General features: G+C 32.8%; 1 protein-coding gene and 1 long non-coding RNA gene across 2 annotated transcripts in view; one reads left to right on the top strand and one right to left on the bottom strand.

The window, feature by feature from the left end:
* LOC126812345 (uncharacterized) overlaps positions 1-25,913 on the bottom strand; it is a 60,425-nt gene extending 34,512 nt beyond the window's left edge. Inside the window, exon 1 of the mRNA XM_050538707.1 lies at positions 25,895-25,913. The gene's annotated coding sequence lies outside the window, so the exon portion shown is untranslated. The remainder of the gene's footprint in view (positions 1-25,894) is intronic.
* LOC126812350 (uncharacterized) lies at positions 916-12,279 on the top strand. Its single transcript, XR_008786227.1, has 3 exons — positions 916-1,028; positions 10,846-11,007; positions 11,432-12,279. It is a non-coding gene; the product is annotated as an uncharacterized LOC126812350 (long non-coding RNA).

Genomic DNA, 25,913 nt, shown 5'->3' with positions numbered 1-25,913 from the left:
GCAGCAATGAATCTATGCAAGTCGGAATAATTTGTCCTAATTATTAATCATACCATAGTCATACTTATTGTTAAATGTACATATTAATATAGAAATTTAAGCCTTCTTGTTATCTCTTGATCATGTCAATTCCTATAAACAGCCACTATTTTGATTGCCAGCTGTTTCTGAATTTATGTTTTTAAATACTGTATTTGAGAAAGGTATGAGTAAGTAATATACAATTAGCTGTATGTTGATCTTCGAACGTCATTGATTTGTTTTACGAATTTATAACGACATTGCTGCTTTAAACTAAGTACCTGTGATGTATTGTGTGGTATAATAAAGTAACAGATGGGTTATACAGCTTTTTATCATATTTTTAATATTTTCATATCAATAATCAATGTAAATAAGCTATCCATTTACTACCATTTCATATCAGTCATGTTAAATTACCTCTTATAATTTATGTATTCCTATGTCTGAAAATAATGAATTTAGATAAAATGTCAGGCACTATTGAACTAGTAGTACCTGACATTCTGGATTTTGTACTGGACGTGTCTTAGAATATCATTCAAAACATAGAAAAAAGCTTTAATTTATGACCGATACCTTATTTTTTGGCTTGCATGTAGGGAAAATTATTTTCAAAACGCTACACTTCATCTATCTCAAAATTGACTGTTCAAATCACATTCTTTATTCCATATGACACAGTATAAGCTTGCAAACTTCACATAGCACATTTATTGATCAAGAACAAAATGAACTGTTTATCAATCATTAAGAACGATAATATTGATTAAAAGAACAAAGAAAAATATTCACATTCTCAGATTTTAATTGACTTTTTATATGCATATGTCGCCATTAACATTTGTTGTTGAGAGCTTTCTTTACCTTTTATAATGGTAATATGTAAAGTGAATATAATATCTGCATTACGTGCAGTCTGTTATCAATACCTCTGATTGAATACTATTTAAAAGCCAGAGAAAATTTAAAGACCATCTAAAAGTTGTTGGGACGTTATAGAAAATGTAATTCAATGTGGTATAAAGATTTTGGTATTTAAATGGTGTTATTTATATTAAGGACACATTGGGTGGTGACGGTTTACACGATTTGTGTTTTAGTTCTTTGTTAAACACAAGCCATAGAAATTCTTCATTTGTTATTCTCAGATCTAATAGTTTATTTATTTTTACAATTTGTGAATTTCAAAGAAAGTTCTTCAGTGAAATTAATAATGTACCGGTAATGCCAAAAGAAACCCCATAAAATTGAGAATATTTCAGAGGAGTTGCATTTCAGAAAATAACCTTCTCTGAAGTGTTATTCAGTTACTGATTGATTTATGCTTAGGATACAAAATTTTAAAATTCTTACTAATACAATACAAGTTGGCAATAGGTCTACATGTACTCAATTTTCTCACTTCTCATGAAGGTTACACAATGTAAGAGGTTGGTAAATACAAGTATTTGATATATACATACTTCAACAGTTGTATTATATATGATATATACATATACTATGAAGTAACTCTATATCAACAAACTGCCAAAAACATCAAACTTCTTGTACCTAACCAAAGGTGATCAATTTACAGTAACAAAAAAAATATATCTTTGTTGATAAGACAATATATGTGGAAGTTGAGTAGTGTCAGGAATATCATTCCAATTTACAAGTGTAAATCAGTGTTACTATCTCTATTGTATATTTGTTATGTGTTACTTAACCCTCATTTATGATCTGGTGATAATAATATTTATTATATACAGTATAAATATACTATCTGAATCTGATTGTATATTTGTATTGAGAACTGTTATAGTTCTAGGTATTGTATTTACTCTTCCAGTATACTGTAGTACTTTGATGTATTGAATCTCACGGATGATATGGTGATGATGATAACAATGTCATTCACAGAAATTTAGACAATCATTGCACTTCTTTCTATCTATTCCACTTTATGAACAATAAGTATCAAATAGTATACTTCGAAAAAACTGTATATTTATTATATTCGACTTAATCAGGGTCTGGTGCGATTAGGACCCAAAAAAAATTGTGCGTTCTAACCAGTGTTAGTCCTAAATGCTCTCTCTCTCTCCGTCTTTCTGCCTCAGCTGCTCTCATACTTTCTACCTATAGTCAAATTTTCACACATTGAGCAGATTGTATTGTTGAAAAATGAAGTTTATTCAGACTTTTATTGACAATAGAGGACCTACTGGTGAGAATATTTCAAACCTATTAATTGTTGCGTCTATGCATTCAAAATGTTTTAAGAGCAAATATAGATTTTTAAGCAGAATCGATAAAATTCTTAACAATATCTCAGCTTCAAACCACAATGTGTTAAAATACACAAAAAACCCCCCCAAAACATTGTTATTACTGAAATATGGATAATTAAAATTGTAAAGCTTTGTTTTTATCAGTATAGCCATTTTAGTGAGGGACTAATGGTTTTTCAAAGTTCAATAATTTTATAAAAAATATCAAAATTTGACGTACAAGATATAAATTGTTGAGAAATCTTACTTTCGACGCACTGAAAACCTATGATGTAGAATAAAGATATTGCTTTTTTCAACAATTTCTTTGTTCTTTTTGGATTAAGGGTATTGATTGGTATTGATGTTTTTATAGTATGAAATATTTACAGGTTTGTGTAGCCGGTAACAATGGAATACTTAATATGATTTATGCTAACTGTCTACAACTATCTATATTTATGATATTATCATGATTTACTATTTATAACAGCTGTCATTATCATAGGAACAAGTCAAAATCTCTTCCTTATTATCAATATTTCCATGTTTAAAGTGACAGCCTCTTCATCAAAAATTCTCAAATCAAATATTTTCTACTATCATATCTGTGTGTTTCATTCTGGGGATGCAAATGGCATGTACCCATAATTTTGAGATGTTTTTAGAGCGAGAAGAACTACATATTATAGCTCTTAAATGTATGTACTTCTCATCCTCATCTTCTATTCTCAGATAAAAGCTTTCAGATTCGGTTAAGAGTAACATCGTTATACTTTTTATATGCCCACGTGGAAATGTGGTTGTATATTGCCGTCACATCTGTCCATCGTCCACAATTGCTTGTGATCACTCTACAGACTACATTTATCATCTAATTGTTTTGAAATTGATATATGTTGTTTGCTTTAGTGCGATGAAGAAGCCTATATAATTTCAATAACTTCCGTTAATTTCTTCTGGAGTTATGGCCCTTGTTTCACTTTGTTGCACTTTGTGAACACTCTAACGACAAAAGGTATCAACCGATCTGTATGAAATTTATATGCATCATTTAAATTAGTAAAACAAAGAAGCCTATTGAATTTCAGCAATTTCCGTTAATTACATCTAGAGTTATGGCCTTTGTTTCACTTTGTTGAATCTTGTGAACGCTCTAATGACAACAGTTATCATCCGATCTGTTTGAAATTGATATGCATCATTTAAATTAGTGCAACGAAGATGCCTATTGAATTTCAGCAATTTCCGTTTATTACGCCTTGAGTTATGGCCCTTGTTTCACTTTGTTGTACCTTGTGAATGCTCTAACGACAAAAGTTATTATCCGATCTGTATGAAATTTATATGTATCGTTTAAATTAGTAAAACGAACAAGCCTATTGAGTTTCAGCGAATTTCCGTTAAATCTAGAGTTATGGCCTTTGTTTAACTTTGTTGAATCTTTTGAATTTCAGCAATTTCCGTTTATTACGCCTTGAGTTATGGCCCTTGTTTCACTTTGTTGTACCTTGTGAATGCTCTAACGACAAAAGTTATTATCCGATCTGTATGAAATTTATATGTAGCGTTTAAATTAGTAAAACGAACAAGCCTATTGAGTTTCAGCGAATTTCCGTTAAATCTAGAGTTATGGCCTTTGTTTAACTTTGTTGAATCTTTTGAACGCTTGAACTTAATCTGTATGAAATTCATATGCATCATTTAAATTAGTGAAATGAAGAAGCCTATTGAATGTCAGCAATTTCCATCAATTACTTCTAGAGTTATGGCCCTTGTTTTACTTTGTTGAACCTTGTGAACGTTCGAACGACAAACGTTATCATCCAATCTGTATGAAATTTATATGCATTATTTGAGTTAGTAAAACGAAAAAGCCTGTCGAATTTCAACAATTTCTGTAGATTGCTTCCAGAGTTACGACCCTTGTTTTAGTTTTTAGAACCTTGTGAACCCTAAAACGACGAAATTATAATGTCATCTATATGAAATTGTCTATTAAATTATCCAAATTACCTACAAAGAAATAAATAGGCGACAATCCTTGTTGACTGCTCAGACGATTTAACTGCTGTGGGTGTATGTTTTGTTGCCTGGCAACAAATCTTTGTATATTTACTAGCTGCAGCCTACATATACTACCAAGAATAAGAATTAGCTTATCACAAACCCCATTTTTTACACTTTATATGGTTGTCAGAACATATAAAACATATTCAAACTAATTATTCTATCAAAATTTGCTTCAAACTCTTTCAAAACATTTTATTCAGGAGGATATGCCCCAAGCTATAAAAAAATCTATTTTTAGAAGCCATGTTTGTCAGGTAACTTGATTAGGTGTATTTCAGAGAATGCAGAATTTTCTTGTCTCTACTTTCCATATATACCAAATTTGCCATACTTTTATTAGAAATAACCTCTCTATAAATACATTCATGAGAATGTATCTTTAATGTTACTTCTAAATGCATGATGTAGAGTAATAACCTACTCAGAATTCTTTCCTTTTACTCTACTAAATTTTTAAAGGAACCATACCATATTAGGTTCGAATCTGGCCTCAATAAAATTAAAGAAGATTTACACTATAAGTGTCAGAACCGTTCTTGACATGATGTGAACACAGCTTAGCTCCCCATTCTTGAACATTAGGTCTGAACTGAGTGCAGGGGAATCTGGGTTTAAATATTTACCAGGCCCGTAGCCTCGAAGGGCGCCCATAATGACTTGATGACAATACATGATTGTCAGGGAGAGCACCCTAGACACAGAATATTGCTTTAACAAAACATGTCTTGGAGGGGAAAAATAGAAAAATCCCACAAAAGAATACCCTGTAAAAGTAACTTGAAGGATAATAATAACAAACTATATTTCTTAAGTAAATTTGAAATGGTGCAATGCTTAAACATGATTAATGGTGCATCTTTTACTGCCAAAATAAACATCACTTAGTCATGAAGCCACCACCTGACAAATTACCTCATGACATTTTGGCTCCAGTGGTATGAGCGACTCATGCCACAAAAAAAATCAACATTACATGATGTTTGGAAATCGCACATGCCATAACCACTATGTTTGTGATATTAACATATTTTGTTACACTGCCAGTATGTTTGGTTAGATCTAGAATAACTACTTGTTTATAATTAAGATAAGGCAGGGATGTTAATAAAATAAGTTTAATTACTAGCTTCCATAAAATTAAAAGAATGTTATAGTTACATAAGAATTAAAACAGAAGCCAAAAGATTACGAAGTAAAAAATGCCGACCTGTATATAAAATTGTATTATCATTTATATTACTGCTTGATCATGTCAAACCAAATACGATAGCACGAGAACTATGGTTTTCTCCAGAGGCTACAAGAGGCACACAAACTGTACATTAACTTCAGTTTTCAGTTGAATGGTCTTATATTGCATGGGCGTCTGGGTGCCTTTGGGAAAGTTATTAGAAGAGTTTTTAGATAAGCATGTTTTAATGTATATCTTACACAGTAATTACACCTTACTCTATTGAGGGTTGCTTTTGTAAAGCATAATGAAAAAGACACATCAGGCATTAAACTTAAAGAAAATGAGAAATTGAAATAAGCTATCAGGAAATATCAACTGGGGTTTCTGACATCTTTCTTTATTTAGTTGTAACTAATGTCAGTATCTTGATGGCAGTCATACATTAGGCAGAATATGTGGTCTGCTAGGAAATTTAATACCACCCATATACAGGTATTTTAGTCCAACTTACTTAGTTTCCAAAGAACTTAGTTCTACCCTCTGTCCAACATCTGTTATCTTTATACATTTCAAAAGAAATTAGTATATATTATGCCAAGGTAGTGCTTACCAGTATTCAGATTTACTGAGATGAAATTGATCATGAAAAACCCCACCCTCCACCTTTCAAAAGTTTGCAATGGGTCTAATTTTAGGCATTTATAGCATTAAAATTATCTAAAGACTCCCCCAACAAAAGCCCCCCTCTGCCCCGTCCACAACGCCTAATTTTACTTTAGTAAAGGCCTAACAGCCATGGTTTAAAGACTCAAAACTGATGATATTATAAGGGATGATGGAAAATTGGAAATTGGATCATCGTAAACCTAAAATACCTTGGAATGATCTGAAAAAAGTGGTAGCATTATCATTTGTCTGATGTTCAACAAAGCATATGCATATACTGACAACCCAATTTAGGTGCATGTTGAATTGTGGAATAAAGTGAGTAATCCCTCTTCTCCTATGTTTCAAACTAACAGAACAATCATAAAAGAAGAATGGTTTAAACTTGGTACATCTGACAGAATAGATATTTCACTGACTCAGTTTTATTAAGATGCCTCAGTTTGTCTGGTAATAGCTTATTGGATCTTAACGGAAGTGTTAAATACCAGTACTGTTATAGCACTTAGATTGTCTGGCCAGGAAAACTGCTGATGGAAAATCATTCTTGAAGAGACTAACCTATTGAATAATACATAATTGGATTATGAAATATAATATTGGTGAGGAAAGATTTAAATATGTATAATGGTATGACAAGGGTAATCATTCAGTAATTGATGATCAACAATCATAATTTTGTAATAAACAGAAACTTTCTGGTATACTGACATTTTCATTGCAGCATAATGTCCAACAAATTCAAACTGTAATTATGGTTAATAATAAATCTGATATAAAAACTTTAGTTAATTCAAGGATTAATTAACAATAATTACAGTAATTGTTACATGGGCATTATTCATCATCATTAGACATAAAATAGTGATTCATCTAAATTGTATTGACTCAATTATAGTAATCATATTTCTAGACATAATGATACAGGGTTAATAATAATGACCTGGAATAGTACCACCATTTCTGATGATTGTCTAGATCAAAAAAATCACTGAAAATCAGTATATCTTAATATGATTATGAAGTTATGAAGATAAAACTTGAACATTAAATTTCTTGTCAAAAATTTAAAAGGGTTGCTAAAACTCTAAACCTATGATGCAAAACCTGTCATTGTGTCCCCTTCACTTAGTCCTAGGGGTGCGTAGGTAATAATCTCATTGTGAATGCAGCCTAAGTATACTGTTGGGTTCAAAAGACCACATCCCTCATCATATAGACTTTTCTTATTTCAAATATTCAGAAACTACAGAATGTTGTTGAAGTTAAAAATCACAACATAGCAAGACTACTAATGTTTCTTTTTACAAGACACTGGAGCTCAGATGAAAAGATAAACTAGAAAGAGAAAGGGTGACTGTGTTGCACAGAAGGCAAGTGATAGTTATCATTATATGAACACAGATAAATTCCTGTAGATTCCAATCTTGACATAGTGTAATTTCCAAGGTTTCTGCTAGACTGCAATGAATGTTAATTGAATTTCTTGTCTCACTTCTATCATAATCATTGCTATGATTTAATACATGTTCCACATAAAAACTCCCAATCTTTTACTATACACTAGTATTAGTAGGTGCCATATTTATTGATTTAGATATGTAGGCATATCATCTTCTCCTCTGCTTGATTAGCTGCAAGAGGTGACTCATGCAGTTCTGTAGATTTAACCCCTAATTGGATCCTATTGTGACTCGATTGGAGGAATATGATATTGTTAGATCGCCCCCTCAGGTTTCACGGAGTGTAATATGATTATATACGATAGAATGTAGTTATTCAAAGTTTGACAAATTAACTTAACATCTGTGTACATTCATGTTTAAGTCAACATTTTATACCTGCTACAGTGCACACTGATTACACTATATTATAGCTAATATTGTGAAAACTAAATGATACATCTGTATCTGAAGACAAAATAAATTTTTGCAGCTTTTGTTAATCTGTATATTGAATGAATAATTACACATGGGAGTTTAATTTAGTGAAAGATAAGAAAATTACAGTGGACTTCCTGAATAAGAAAAGTATTTAGGCTGAGGCACCCTTTTTACATGCACACATTTTATATAGTAGTATTTTGTCATCATTCCTGTCATTCTGTTCATCTGCACACAATTCTTGTAAACACTGCACAAGTCATGAGTTTTTGAAGGGTTAGTTATATCATATTCCAATATCATCGTTGGTGAGTTGTGGAGTTAAAAGCTGCATGATCTTGAGCTATTTGTTTTCTTCCTCTAATTCCTCCTGAATGGTGATTATGAAGAAGCGGTCGACAGATCTGTCGTGGTTCTTTGATATGTCCCTCCGGCTGGAGCGCACCATATTCCATGTTTCCGCTACCAGTTGGCTAGGGGAGGTGGTATGATCCCAGTTTTTGAAACGTGGGATAGGTGCCAATAGGTGTTGAGAGGCCCTGGCTGTTGTTGGGTGATGAAACCTCTGATGCGGCATTCCTGTGTGGAGAGACTTCTGTAGCCTGGGTAGTTTGGGCTGAGCAGGTGATGACTGGACTAGGATTGTCCAACTCTCTAATTGTGTTGTCTTATCAGGTTTTGTAAGGGGTCTGGATCCTGATTTGGTTTCTTTGGTACTGTGCCTCTCTTTCTGAAATTTTCTTTTCATCTGTAGATTGATCTTTCTGCAGTATTTGCAGGACAAAGATTGTGGTCACTGTCTCTCCTTTATGTGTCTAAGGAGATGGCACCTCTTCAATAAAATCTTGTCACAAAGGTGAAAGTTGTAAATGTTTAAAAGATGGTAACTATGACGTTGGGTGTCAGATTGTGAAATAATGTCGAAATGACATGCGTGGAATAGTATAGAATAGGATGTTGGTGTAGCACCTGTGAGAGGTCCACATCAGCAAGATCATTCATGATAATTGGCATATCCTTCATAGCTCAAACGACTGCCGTAACCTCAGCCATCATCAAGAACCCCACACCTCAACCCCAAGTTAGTGGGAAAAGTTACACTATTAGACCCTATCTGCAAATGACCTCACTGCCAATATGGCAATATGCTAAAACTGAAGAACACATTCCGATCTAGCTAAATTGGCCAATCCTAAAAAGGGTGTTTGGATGGCTGAATGATTAGCATGCGCGCGCTGTATCATAAAGTCTGTGATTGAGTCGACTGGCGTGGTTTGATTCCCCGGTTGTACGTGGCAAGGAGGAGGGTCGCCTGTCCAACCTCGTGGGTTTTCTCCGGGTCCTCCGGTTTCCTCCCACTGCTAAAGACACCTACGCGCAAGCGAATTATGTAAATAAAATTAAACCATATGTTAGGCCCAAAATGACCTAGTTTGTGTCGAGTGGACGTTAAACCCCATTTTTCTCTCTCTCTCTCGCAATCCTAAAAATGTTCCATCATCTGGACTTGCCATAGTAAAAATGAAATCTACTTACTTACATGCAATCTTTGCCATAAATAATATGTAGGCAAAACCAAAAGATTGTTCCACATCAGACTGAAAAAACACTATGCTGATATTACCCAGGAAAGAGACACCCCAGTTGCCTCTCACTTCCACCTACCAAGTCACTCCAGTCGTAAACCTCGACTGTCAGATAATTAAACAACTAGGTACCAACCTTGACTTTTCCAAATCTACTGCTAATAGATGCACCATAGAACTTCATTGGATTATAAGATTAAAAACCTTTCAACCATATGGTATCAATGACAAAATCTGATTTTGGGCCTCCCCACATTTTATTTTCTTTGGTATATATTATCCACTTAGAACCTCTGACCAGGTGGATTCAAACATTTTTTCTAGTTAAATTGAATACTATCTGACTCACATAATAAAATCCATGGGTAAATTCTTTATTTCAATGATCTTATAATTATACCACAAACAAAATACCAGACTAAACACAGAACAACCTTAAACAATTTATTAAATTTCAGCAAGTATTGGTCTTTATGAAAGAATCAACAAAAAAGATGTGTAATATTGAATTAGATCGTCTGTAGAGAATACACATGGTTTACATGGAATCAAGCTTGAGATATAACCTTTGTACCAGAATCTACCATGTGGTGTTTATATCATATTATTCCATGTCTAATTCAAAACAGTCTCCAGCAATATGTAGAAATATAATGTAGAATGCATAATATGTTATCTCATTGTTTTCTTCAGTGAATATATTCTTTTATGGTGTACCCATTAACAGAAATATCAAAAGCACTTGGTATGCTAAATTGGCATTGGAATGGACATATAATCAATATGAAAGCTAAGGAAGATAATTTATATGTTTGGACAATCATATATAGCTTCTCCTCTTTTTTCAAAATTCCAACTGTTAAATGATTTTTTAATTTTATCGCCAATTTGCGCACTAAACCTTGTTATTATCCCTAAAAAAAAAAAACCTATCGTTCCACAAAGGTGAAAAACCAACTTCTCCCTGTGTAAAAAATTCTAAATTATACTTTAGTTTATGTTGAGCTATTATCTCTGGCTATTTAGTTTAACTTCTATTAAGGAAAGTATTAATTGGATTATACTGTCTGGTTTTCTTCATAGAAAACCAATGGATAAGGAAATATAAAAATAAGCCTACCGATAAATGAAACCCCCTCCAGGCATATATTTATATTGATGCATGAAATGCTAAAATCTACTTTCAGATTCGATTAACTTCATCTATATAATCAGTGTATATCATACTCATAATTCCTGAAAGTGAAGAAAGTGAATGCTTCCCATTGAAGTACTTTCTGAAAGCCACAGCCACAACATTCTTGCTAAACAAGGATTATCAAGAATAAATGAATGAAATTTACTGACAAGTAAGCTTTTAAGCTGTATTTTTTTCACAAATGTGGTTATGTTTTACAGTTCCATACAAGAAACTGGGCAAATAATCTTCAGTTCCATTCCCAGTTAATATCTAGGTTGATTAGGACTGAATTCGGAAATGGAGTAGAGAATTCTTAAATACAGATTAACATTAATCTTTGTTTGGGAATACTGCCCTTTGGCCGGGTTCCCACTAGCATCGATCAAATACAATATCTGTAGATCGGGTAAACTTTGCTAGGTCAAACAAAATATTTTGATAATCGAACCATTGAACAAAAATTTCTCTCGATCCAAATTCCAAAGATATTTAATTATACTGTTCCGTAAAATCTGTATTACTCAATCCATTTGAAAGCTCAGTACAATATAAAAAGGCAGTTACTGTTTCATTACCATCATTACTTTCTCTAGGACCTAATTCAAATAAAATCCCATCAAAGATCAACCAGGTCGTCAAATATACAACAACTTGATATTCCAAGAACAAATCTCACATAGTGTGGTGATAGGGCTTTCTCTGTTGCAGCACTAGTCCTTTGGAACAAGGGCTTTCTGTTGCAGCACCAGTCCTTTGGAGCAAGCTACCTTAATATGTGAAAGAAGAAGGAACTATTCCAGAATTCAAAAAGAGACTGAAGAACATATCTTTACTTCAATATAACAATTTATATGGTGACTCTGAAAAGACTAATATGAGAAAATGAATTGAAATGAGATTTAACATCCTACTTTTTTGCATCAACTGGGGAAATAGGAAGTGATATTGATAAGCATGTTGCTTGTTTTCGTATCCTTTAGACTCTACAATTATATGTAATTATATTGAATAAAATATTGTTTAAACCAACTGGGCAAATGAAGATAGAGATTTATTTGGAGAGCGAGAAAAGGATACAGTTTGATTAAATCCAAATATTATGATTCAAGCCAGTGGGAATTGGGCTTTAGTGACTCTTGTATCAAATGAAATGGGGTTTAAAGTCCTACTGTTCTGCTCTTAAACTGGGCTAATGAAGATGGGACTCTTGTATTATTCCATCCAGACATTTTGTGGTGTAAGTCATTAGACAAATAAATCATGAGAGATCGTTTTTTGGCTCCAGTACTATTTCTCAGTGCCATGAACATAAGACATAGAGCCTAGAAAAAATTGAGTTTGATCACTTCAAACATTTCTTTGTGTGTATTTTGCTAGTAAGTCTTGCTATGCTATAGTGAATTACACTTTTATAGAAGCGTTTTATGCATGAACGTTACATAATGACATTTCAGGCTTTACATTTCAACAGATAACAGTATTAATTGACAAGAGTTCCGTGCAGGATTAAGGCATGCATGAGTCATCTAGGTTCCAGTGACAAAACCAAAAATAAAATGAACAAAGACTTGTATTGCCGTAATGACATGTTGGCAACCATCCCACTCAGGTGAGTGAATGCAGCAGAAATGAAAAACAAAGTCTGGTCTAATAATATTATTGATTAACAGCCACTCTTTAATATCACTTCTATCTTGGAAAATTTAGCTAATGTGCATTTTGAAAAAGGGCAGCTGGATGATGTATCTATCAAAGGCAGCAGACGCGTTTTAATTTTATTCAAAATCATTGGACCGTAGCTAGTTTATAATTGTATTTGTCATAGTGATATCATATAACAAAGTAAATTTTTCATCTTCATTTAGAACTTTTACAGGATGAAATTACAGTTGTCTTTTTAAAACATATATCATGAGTTATCATTTTGTAAATTCAAATGATAGACAGTAATATCAGAAATCTTAGGAATTGTTATTGTTCCATTCACTTGGCATATATGTTTGTATCATCGTAAAATTTTATTGGCACATTGTTTAATTGCAGGAATAAGGTTGTTTGTAATCCTTTGTGTGAATATAAATATTTTAATGCCATGGATGTTGCATACATGAATGCAGACAATGGATATTCCTAGTATCTTCATATATAACCAAAATAGTGCATGCATCAATAACCACAAAATGTCATGTCATTTCTTTTTATCGATAAATCAATAGAGAACTAAGCATGCTTTCTGAATTTGCAAACTTTTTAACGAAATTGGATTTTTAAAAAAGGCAATGTTTGTAAAGTTTTATGTTATAAAATGATCATTCTAAAACCCTCAAAGATAAACATCTCCACCAATTATAATATAACCATTGATTAGAGAGGGACAAAAAGCCAATTGAATCAATGGTAATAATTATTATTGTTGTCTTCAATTTGATGGGAAATGCTGGTTCTAGTAAAGATATTAACTGGTAATGTTATTAGATTAGATAAATTGGCTTGTTGATTATATAAAAAGGCAGCTTTAGCAATAATTCAATATAAAATTAGTAATTATATGATTAAATTAAAAGCTTTGTGTATAAATTAAAACAACATTTCCACTTAAAAATGAATGTGGTTTAATTCAGTTTTTAATCCTTCATCGGTTTGTGAATCCAAGGTTGCTTTGAGATCAGTAATTGCATGTATTTCTGGTGTTAGACTGTTTCCTGCATTAATACTTAACTATTTCTATTTCTAATCAAGAGAATAATTAATTTATCATTAAATAATCTTTGTAAATTATTAAATATGTAAGTAATGGTGTAAAAAATTACATTTACTTAGATTCACAATAGTTTTAAAGCACTATGTTTGATCAGATAAATTATCAATTAACTGTCTGTGTCATTCTTTCTAGAAAAGTCTTTAGAATCAGGTCTAAGACATATATTACAGTGAAAGTCCTTGTAATGTAATTGTAGTGTGTAATTCCACAGGATTTGTTGTGAGTGACTATTGTCTGATTAAATGTAAATCCCAAAGGGAGCTAGGTTATCATGGTGGTCTTGGAAGCTCTAATAAGAAGCTGACACCTGTGTTACTACAACATGCTCTATCAGCGTAACTGTCTACAGGTTATAGAAACAAATCAACTAAAGCAATTATCCTCCCAAGTTCTGGACAAATAAATTAAAACAAGCCATGAAACTAAAGTTGAGGGAGAAAAAAAAAGAGTTACTGGGGTAATCTGATTTGAGGTGTAAGAAAGATAATCACCTAGTTTTCAGTCAACTGTAAATACAACATATCTATAATACAAAAGTAGAAATATTGATGACATGGCACTTAAGACAACAAAAATTAAAACTAGAGACCTGTTCAATTTTTAGATGATTTTTGTCAATAAAATTCTTAATGAACCATAGACTGAAATTAGACCATGGGGAAAAAGAAATACTTTTGCATTACTGAAATGGTACCCCTATTAAGATACTTAACAAAATCAAAGTGTTCTAGTATCATAACATTCGGCTAGATCTTCAAAGCATTATTTAATTAATTCCAACTTCAACATTAGAAACATATGCAAACTTTTTTTCTGATTATTTAAAAACAATTCTAAATGGTTGCAACTATTTTTTATTTGCTTAAATATATATGTAGAACAAAATAATGAGCATTTACTATTGGATATGTCTGTGTTCACATCTGTGATTTAAGAAATGCTTTTTGGTAAAAAAAATTGAAGGTGACCAAAATGTCAAAGCACTTTTTCACACCCTCTTTTATATTACTATTATGTTTATTGCGGCTTGTTGAGGGTGCCTGCAAGGCATTTTCAATACAAGACATAAACAATACCATATGTAAATAAAATGTCTGAATAGAAAACAGAACCCATATAATAAATATCACGCTTCCTTTACCAGAGTGGCCATCTTGTTAAGTTAAACAACCTATAATTATTAGCTAGTCCTCATGAAAGGTGGGTTAAAGTGTGTGATAAATCCTATGTAAGTGGTTGATAGATGACCGCCTTCACCTGGTCACTTAATTAAGTACATCAGTTGTTAAGACTGGATTTCTTTCTTACTATTAGAATAGCTTATTAGTAGCTATTTATTAGACAGTATTATCTAATAGGGTCAAGTCGGTTGCGTGAAATTGCTTTCCCTGTCTTGGCATCAACTACCTATTACATACATATCGTACGACTATGAGTATACATAGATCTAAGAGAGAAAATTTCCTCTTAGTGACATATCTTACCAATATTCCCAAATGTTTCGGATGATGAGCAATTTTCTTTTAAAATTGAAGAATTTCAGAATATCCAATCTTTGATCTTGAGTTCCTAGCATTAGTTTCCTCTGCTCATACTTTAATGAAATGGCATATGATATACATCTATTTGCGGTAATTTGTTGAAATTTTAATGTGACAGCTCAACTGCAAATCTTAAAACTTGAACCTAATGGCAGCAGAATTTTTTTTAAACGGAAATGATTCACCTGAAGCTTAAATTACGATAATTACCATCTGCTGAGTTAATAGTAATACATGCACTTGTTATGAAAATAACTATTTCACACATAAAAAACAAGTAAATATGTTTAACTAGAATAGAACTACGCTATGCTCCAAAGATCTGTGTTTTTCCAGCTGAAATCTTATCTATGGCATTATGATTTTCACAGGTAACCTTCTGTTGATGTAAAAGAAAAACATGAAATAAAAGTAATATATGGCGCCTCAAATCAATATATCATTTAAACAGTAGCAATAACTATAGTTTACAATATATAAAACAGGAAATTTGTGGAATGGACAGATTAGAAATTGCAGGAATTTTTCCCCAGATGTGAGCATTAATCAAATACTTGTATATAACTGGCATACCATATGGGTAAAAAGATACATTTAGTCTTTACTGCAGACTTGTGGCAGTTCATTCTTACATTTGTTTCTTGCCAAACTTTCTACAACTCGACATTTTATAGTAAAATCCAACACCAACTACTAGCTGTTGGTAATAAAGTATTCGAAATGTTATATTAAGTATATAATGCGATAATGAAATAACTATTTCAGGTTGGTTTTTTTCAACCACATTATGTAGAAATTTATTAGTCACTTAACTACTTTATAAAGTAGGAGCCACGGTGGCTCAGTTAGTATCACATTGGCTCGCTAACCTTGAGCTCCCATGTTCGATCCCTGCATTGGCCGAAAAAGTTCATCAGGATTTCCCGACGTGGTTCTCCCTTGTCAGTGATGTAGGACAGAGGGCCTGGCAAGGGACAACTTTCAGTTATTCGGATTGGAAAAAAAAACAAGGCCTGGCAAGGGACAACTTTCAGTTATTCGGATTGGAAAAAAACAACAAGGTCCCGTGTACACATTGGCATGCACGTAAAAGAACCCTTGACAGAATTTGAAATAAGAGTAGGCTACAGCGCTGCTGTCCCGGGAAAAATTTCCCTCATAGCACACTGCATGCCGTATGCCCGTTTTCATTTTTCCGGCGAGAGCAGAACAGAAAGGTGATAAAACCCATTTCATTTCAAGTGTCTGTACTTTACAGAAACATCAATTGAAAAGGAAAATCATGTGCTCTGCATCTAAACTAGTTTTATAAAGAGGTGGGGTACCATACAGGCAATTTATGCTGTGACCCCAGGCTCTGCAGTTTTAATGCATCTTAAAGGAACGTGTATACTATTTTCAGCAAAACTCAGAAAAGTCTCCATTTCTCAGCTGACCTTATTAATTACTTCTACATTAATCATGAATTCTACTTCTAAGCCAATCAGACATTTAATGGAATTTCAATGAAGGTTATGCATAGTAGAGTGTTTACCTTGCCACTGATCCTGTTCATATGTCATGGTACAATCTCAGAAATTCAAACCTGCTTAATAATGAATTACAAGTCAGTTAGTATCCGTTGCAACATTTAGACTCTTTATTTTAGAATTCCCCTCTGATCAACCACTCTATAAATCTGTTTTGTGTCCCTTCCAACAAACTATACTCTTTTTACCACTTAGATCAACAAATCTATAAATCTTATAACATATTAGTTCTTTCTCATCCAGTCTGTTTAGAATTCCTGCCATTCTTCACTATTAACATCAGCTATTTGTTGAACACCAATAGATAAATAGTTGAGATAACTTATATTCAATTGAGTGTGTCATTATCTACCATGACCATATCATTTATTTCTTTCATGTTCAAGACAGAGAGAAGTAATCATCATTCACTGGTCTTCGTGTCTGTGTTGAGAACAACCCTGCAATCAGGCAATCATTAAAGTTGAACCCTTCCAAGCACTTTTTTTTCTTTTCTTTTTTATAGTCTGGTAGAAGAAAATTAGTTCTCTTTATGTTTGAGGGAGAAATAAATCAAATTTGCACATAGACCTTTCTAGGAGTTCAAGCTACATTAGCTTTTATTATACTAAGGGTCTTTTTAATCATTATAATGTTATGTTTTAGGTCAACTTGCCAATTTTTAAGATTGATCATAAATTTTTGGGGTAAAATTTTTTCCAATAAACACATTGACCCATGATTTCAATGGCTTAATTCATAAATCAATGGAATTTCAATCATGAATCATCAAATTACAATGTGCAAGGACATTGTGGCAGAAACTTCTAAAGCTTGTTGAAAGAACACATTGTTCAATGGCTGTGTCCTTAAAGATTCTCAGTTAATAATGATCAGTTAAGAGGTCTCTTGTTGTGATTAGTCCCATTTAAACAGTGTAACACCCACTGATCTTAAGGATCAGGGAACAGCATGAGTCAAAAATTTAACTTGTGGAAGTAGAGTGTATAACTCTTTGACTCCAGGAGGTGTTTTTGTTTGGTCTGATCATTAACTTTCTTGCTTCAGTGATTATGGTAAACGTTCCTGGTATTCTGGCTAGACAACTAGTCTTATTAGATTACATAAAATATCAAAAACAAAATGGTGTGAACTGTTATTAAACTTGTAGATGCTTGGAACATTATTTTGATAAGTTCTACGAAAAACCATATATCAGAAGTTGGATGGTATTTGTAATCTTTTTCTTTTCAACACAAAAGAGATGAGATGATATGCTAATTATTTGACAATATAGCATCAGTAGTCTAATGATAGTAATTATTAAATGATGATCACAAGTCTCGGCAAACATTTTAGTTTTTAAAAATAAAATTTGTTAATTAAAGATAGAATTTGGTATCAACATGTGTTTATTATTTGTATTATGCAGGAGTCCAAAAATCATCACATTCTTTATAATATGGACTAATTATTGATTTTCTGAAAGCAATTTTTGCAGGTCAAAATTTCAATATTCAATAGATTTTTAAAATATACTGGATTTTACATATTAGATCTATAAAAGGACATGTGTTTTTAATAAATAGCTAATTGAATATTCATGAAGTCAGCATGTGAATGGTAATGATGGTAATAATTCGGCTGTTTGATGAAGAAGATTCTCTCATACACCAGATCTAATGACCTAGCGAGTGGTCAGAGGCTCCACAGGAGATCAACTATAAATATTTGCAGAAAAGACATCAGTTCCAATTTGTTCGGATAAAATAGGAGAATTAATCTTGTTGAAATAGCCAGTGGTCTAGCCAATTTCACTAGACTATCAACAAACCACTCACTGATTGTTTTGAGATAAACTATGGACTTCTTCATGTATATTGATCTTAATCACTGAATGTTCAGAGTTCATGGGAGAACTTTCATGAATTATTCCCAGATTCCACCCATTTCCCAAATTATATTTGTATTTTTACCTTCAATCTGAAAATAAATGTGATGGAATACTACCTAGTGGAAATCAATTTGAGTTAAACTGAAGTGAAAGAAAGACAAGAAAGAATCTGAACTATCTGTTCAGAAGTGATTTTTAGAATCAGACACAAGTGATTTTGAAATCTAGAATAGAAATATATAACTGGTAATATTGAAATGTCTGTTAAATTTGTTACGAGTACTTATGAATTATGTATTTATAACTATAAAAGGATTGTCTAAAGAGTTTTATCCCCACAGACTAATTAATCATATATATGCTAATTCCAGTTTCCTACTTTTGGTTCCTTATATATACAAGAGATATATACCGGTATATGTAAATCCACTGTAGGCTATTAAGTATCTGGTATTTGTTGGGGTTTTTTCATTTCATTTGCAAGAATGTTAAAGTAAATTTCAATTAATATGCAATTATAATTGCAATATGGTCTTTATGCATGTCAGGCATCTGTCAGTTTATACATGCATAGAATTTATTCTTGTTTTATTCAAGATGATATCTTGTTCACATTCTGTTTTTCCTTGCCATATTATGTGTATAATTTATCTCAAACTAACATGTAACACCCAAGTTGCTTTTTTTCACTTTTTACCAAAATGTTACACAATTCCCTTGTGGCACCTGAGGTAAATATTTATATTGAAATGTGTGGTAGAAATATTTTCACAGTTGTTTTTCTAGCCTAAATACCTAGTTTTAACAGGATGTATTATGTAAATTGGTGTTACGGCGCTAACCCACAGGACAAGTTTCAGGCTACTTATAAATGTCTTAAAGACCAATTACACTACAAAAATGAACCAGGAACTGCTTTGCAAATATTTTAACAATTTAAACAAGTCGAAGAACCATATTCAGTAAGGAACAGAACTGGTCCACCAAATTGAGGAAGGTTTGGTAAAAAAATTTTGAAAGGATAAATAAATTGAATTGTGTTGAGTAGTGAGTGTAACCATATTCGCCACTTTACCGTAATAAAAAAAGCAAGATTGAATTGTCATTTCTGTGCCGAGAAAGTTGTAAGTGGGTGCAATTTTTTAAATCTATCAGGGCAACTCAGGCCCCGGAATCATACGTTTTAGCAGGACCCGGGGGGTTGGATGGCTGAATGGTTAGCACGTGCGTGCTGTATCATAAAGTCTGTCATTGAGTCAACTGACGTGGTTTCGAATCCCGGTTGTACATGACAAGGAGTAGGGTCAATTGTCCAACTTTATGGGTTTTCTCAGGGTCCTCCGGTTTCCTCCCACTGCTAAAGACCTCTACGCGCAAGTGAATTATGGAAATAAAATTGAACCATATGTTAGTCCCGAAATGACCTAGTTTGTGTTGAGTGGATGTTAAACTCCATTTCTCCCTCTCTCTCTTTAGCAGGACCCAGTGTAAATGGAGTTTTAACTGCCTAGTGTCACTTGTTTCTGCTTTTCAGTGGTCGACAAAGTTTGTTCATTTATTAGTTGCATATATCAAACCTTATACTGTGATGTCGTTCTTCTCAGTTGTCACTGAAAGCTCATTATACCACTAGCCTGCATCACCAATTCAGCCATGATTTACATGTGGACGGCTACATGGATTATGTCAAGCGTACATAAATGGTTAGTTACCATCACAAACCTGTTTAGTTCTATTAAAATTTTGGAGTTGTTGATGTAGTCATCAGCTGATTGATTAAATTATGTTTGACTTTCCAAGTTGAATATTAGAAATGAGTTTCAGGTATAGTGGCACTCATGCCGTAGGGACATTTCACAAGACATTACAGGCACAGAATATTAATTCCAGTAGACAAAATAGAGCTAATAGAGCTGTACAAGGAGCCTCTAAAATAAGATGTTTGAAAACATGTTTTAATTTTCATAAATTAATCTATTATAAACTTGCAATGAGAGACCTTCATTCATTTTCTGATGTTTATATTCTATACAATGTGTATACCGGTATCTAGTATTTACAGATGGAAAAAAATCCAACCATAAGTTTTGTGTATATTTATCTATATTATAGAGATAAGAATATCCTTGTTTATTACCCGACCAGTAAATACAGATAGTTTATATACATTTGGAAGGAATTACATAAATATCAAGAGTTCATATAAATAGAGAGTTGTTCTTGCAAGGTATTATGTATGCAGGTTTCATTTATAGGTATTATTCCCATAACTTGTTTATTTAAACTTACCAGAACATCAACATTATTTTTCCAAGTCAGCTCTGATGATTTCATTTCTTCAGCATCAGGGAAGCAGTGGTGGCTCTGTAAGTAAGGCACAGGCTTGCTAATCTGAAGGTCTCGGGTTCCTCTGGATTTTTGGGAGTCGTTTCCCCTCCACATAGATGCAGAATGGAAGGCCTGGCAAGGAACAGCTTCTTGTCATTCGGATGGAAGAAAAATCGAGGTCTGGTGTACACATTGGCGTGCACGTAATTTGATATAAGAGTTGGCCGTTGCGCCACTGTTCAGGCCAAATTTCCTCATTGCACAATGTATGGCGTATATCAGTTTTCATTAGCCTGGATAGAGCAGAAAAGTAGGACGTTAAACCTATTTCATTTCATTTCTTCAACATCCTAATCATGAAAATGCTTACATTTGGAATCTGGGTTGTCAGAAGGATTTAATGTCTGTAACATTACAATATTTTAAAAGCTTAGTTGCAGACCTGGCTGGCTGTTAAAGTTGAGTACATTAAAGACTGCTTGAATAGTCTTGTCGACACTTGAGGATGTATTTATATGAGCTGTAGGTAGAATGTATCTGATGTAATATATCCCTATCTAAATTAATCAGTTCATTGTATTTTAAAGGAGCAGACCCCAGATACATTTTATGTGAATAAACAGGTTTCAGGGGTGAAAGACTTTTGGAGACCTTTATCCTGTTTCTGTACCACTATCTGAAGATACTTTTTCTAAGAAATACAAACTTCCAATTTCTATGAGAGGTTGGCCACAAGTCCCCAAATTCCAAGTTGTGTACATGTAATAATTTATAGTGTTCAGTGATTGTGGCAAGATCTTAGTCACTCATACAGTTGAAGAATGAAACTCTTTAAATGAGTTACATTACCTAGTTAAAGTAAATCTAGAAGTTATTTTCCCCTGCCTTTCGAAGGAAGCAAGGTACTATTTAAATGGGTTTGTCCGCCTGTCTTTCTGTCTGTCTGTCCATCACACTTTTTGGGACACAATAACTCACTTTCTAATTGAGCTAGAATGTTCAAACTTGGTGTAGGTGTTTATTAGGTCATACCTTGATGGAGTTCAAGATGAGCATTTTCTGCTTAGGGTAAGCAGTGATAAGCAATTTGATTGGTTGATGCTTTGGGACAGGATAACTTTAGTTCTAATTAAGTGAGAGTGAGGACACTTGGTGTATAGCTTTATTGCATCAATACCTTGACTAAGTTCGATAATGAACATTTTCTGCTGAGGGGTAAGCAAAGCGATAAGCATTTTTATTGGTCGCGACTTTGGAACTCTCCTTCTTATTGAGATTGAATGTTCAAACTTGGTGTAGGCGTTCATTAGATGAATACCTTGATGGAGTTCAATGATGAACATTATCTGCTTACAGTAAGCAGAGATAAGCCATCTGATTGGTTGATGCTTTGAGGCACGATAACTTTGGTTGTAATGAGAGAGAGAGAGAAATGGGGTTTAACGTCCACTCGACACAAACTAGGTCATTTCGGGACTAACATATGGTTTAATTTTATTTACCCACGAGGTTGGACAGGCGACCCTACTCCTTGCCACGTACAACCGGGGATTCGAAACCACGCCAGTCGACTCAATGACAGACTTTATGATACAGCGCGCGCACGCTAACCATTCAGCCATCCAACCCCCCTGGTTGTAATGAAGTGAGAGCAATGAAACTCCGAATATAGATTCATTATAATATTATTACCTTGACTAAGTTCGATGATGCAAATTTTCTGCTTAGGCTAAGGACCTATAAGCAATTTGATTGGTCAAGACTTTGGAACATAACAACTCTGCTTTTAAGGGAGGTAGAATGTTTAAACTTTATGTAGATGTTCATTAGGTCTTGACTGAGTTCAGTGATTAACATTTCGAGCTAAAGCTAACCAGAGCTAATCAATTTCATTGGTCGATGCTTTGGGACAAGATAATCTTGATTCTATCTGATAGAGAGTGATGAAACTTAGTGTATAGTTTGATTGCTTGATACTTTTGAAAAAAATAAATGTGCAATTAATTAATATGTGTCATCTATTTATTATGGTATTTAGGCGGGGGACATCAGCCTCACTTTGGGCTTGTTACATATCATTACATCTTGTTTTACAGACTTAAACCCACTTTTAGTTGTTTACCATGCCCTGTGAGATCTTGGACTGCTCTCCTATTAAGGTTTACATTAAATTTTGATAAGATTTGTTTCATGTCCATTAAAAAATATACGCATAAAAGATAAATAAGATATTATAATTTCATCTCTTGGCTCTTTAACTTCAGGTAACCCTTTGATCATGTGCTGTGTTATTTTTAGTAACATATATTTCTGTTTTTTGATAAGATCTATGATTATTTCAAGAATATTATCATGTTAACTACAGGGTACTTCCTGTGATTTCTTTTTTAAATGTATATTAAACCATTGCAGTTATTAAATATTCAACTTAAAGATTAAATGAATATAGACAAACTTATAACTGAATATGGTTAACTTTAACCTTTTTTCAAAGTTAACCATGTAATTTTCACAGGTATGTAGCCATGGTAATATTTTGTATAAACTAAAAAATGAAATAAAAATTGCAAAGTTGAACAATCTTCAGTGATTAAATTAGACAGACTTTCTCAATTATATGTAATTTCACTTTTATAAGTTGTTTTTCTAACTAAGTGCCTGATTTTGCATAATTATTCAGTGACATTTGTATCAACTTATTTGCACATAAGACATATGAGGTTGATTAAAGTTAAAAACTATAAATTTGATGTATTTTTGGAATGGTTTTTAAAATGTACCTGTAGACCCAGTTTCATATCATGTGTTACATTTAAGTGCAACAGATGTTACATGAATTAGTTACAAACTTAATTTTTTTCTGGAAGAAAATTATCTATTTTAATCTTCAGGGTTGAAGGATTTATAAAAACAGAAATATTTCTTTTGAGAAATACATCATGGTCCATGTGTACCTACACACATTACCAAAACATTACACATCTTTATCATTGGTGCTGAAGTCAGGAATCGAGATAAACTAGGGTTAAATTTGTTTCTGGTATAACTGATAACCTTCATCCAATTGCTTCCAATTTGTGTCTTGAATATCTCTTATTCCAGAACTGATTACAAATCAAAAACATAAGTTGCACGGACAGTGAGAAAATCCAGGGTCTAGTGTTAATTTCTGTAGTTTGTAATGGATAGTACTGAAGTTGGTCAACATCAAAAGTTGTCTCAGAAAACATCTCTTCTGATTTGTACATGACCAGAATCAATAAAATTGTACGCGCTTAATAGAATGATAGGCAAGATGAGATATGGGACCATATTTATGACTATATAATTTTCGTGTTTTTATTCCAATGAATTTTACTCATGCCAATGAAGACAGAATTCATATCTCTTAAATTCAGGGCCAACAATTTTAAAGTTTTATTAAATGACAGTAATCAAGTATCTTTTTTTAAAAATTTAACGGATATTCCACTAAGCACATAGCATGATTTAGGGTTGTTTTTAAAAAGATGCCAAGTACTAAATTCTTGTCATTCAACTATTAACAGAATATTTTGAGAGCAAACTTACTAAAGAAGTCTTTAGAGGAAACACTGGTCATTTCCTGGAGCAAATTATTTGACATGATGATGATGGAATGATTTATAATGACTTGTTGGAAAGTTAGTTCTTATTGCTTATGAGCATTCCACCATTCTACAACTTGCATGAAAGAAAATTTGGCACTGCCAATTGAAGCCAATACAAGACATGTGATTGGATATGGTTGATAGAGTAGGAAATGACTAATGAATTATAAATTCTAACTACAACTAGTAATTTAAGGCAAGAAGTAAAAGAATGTAAATAAAGCTATTTGCGGCTAGATTAACTGTAACACTGTTTATTGATTTAGTGTTAAAACCAACTCTTCTTACAGTTAGTTACCATAATATTGGAAAGCATGATTTGGGGTTGGTTTTAATCCCCCCTCATCATACATGTTGCAGTCAAATCAGGCAAAAAAGGGTGGCCATAAAAAGATGGGAAGTGAAATCCAATGAATTGTTGATCAATGGCAATCAGAGCGGATAGGTTTTCATTCCAAGTTCAGATTAAAAATATAAATAATTACTTCAAAAAGGTGATGGTTTGGAATTTAATTAAATAAATCATATATATTGTATAAGTACAGTTAGATAATAATAAAACAGAGTATAGCTTGCTTTAAAATTTGAAAAGTTAACATTGTTCAGACAATTATCTTACTCTTTACAGTAATTATTAAACTTAATTAACGTGTTCTAATGTGGCTTGCGACAGTCATATTTGTCTGAATCAAAACCTAGGACCTGTGAATGTCTTAAAGGAATAGTTGTTTTGAACTGACCCTAGCGTCTGTTGTAATATCTGATTAGAATAATTGATTTTATAGATTAATTTAAAACCATATGTACCTAGACTTTATGACAAACATTGGCCATCAAGTTTAAAATTGGTTGGTTGAGCACAATGGAAGCACCATTGCTATTAGTTATTCTTATCATGCAAATAATTGAGCCATGAATGCTGGTTTGAAAAGCTGTGGCATGTTAATTAGCTCATTAAAGCTCTTTCAGAAAATATTACTAAATAATAATACCTCATAATTTACCAAATAGGTTATATCAAAAATGTAGCCCATCCAGTAATGGATGTTTTTACAGAAACCATTTGCAAATCATTTTTAATGTCCTTCTATAAAAGCTTTAAGGGTTTTGAGAACATATGTGCGACTATAATTGAAGAATGTGAGTAGATCATTTAATTTAAAAGCAAGCAAAATGTTGATAAAAATATAAATCAGAAAGAAAGGAATTAAATTAAAATCTGCCCTCACCATAGATAAATGTATCAGTATATTATGTAACAATGTTGTAAAGGGGCTTTTTTAAGAAAATTAAATTTGGGGAGAAGTTGGTGTCAGAATGGTCTAAAGTGTTGAGCTTTAGAACGTATGTCAATCATCTATTTGATCTGGAATGAAAAATAGTAAGGTTGCTTACCTAACCTCAGGAGCTTTCT

This window comes from Patella vulgata, chromosome 2 (genome assembly GCF_932274485.2).
Source record: "Patella vulgata chromosome 2, xgPatVulg1.2, whole genome shotgun sequence".
NCBI classification, from domain to species: domain Eukaryota; kingdom Metazoa; phylum Mollusca; class Gastropoda; family Patellidae; genus Patella; species Patella vulgata.
This window is presented reverse-complemented; position numbering and strand designations above follow the sequence as displayed.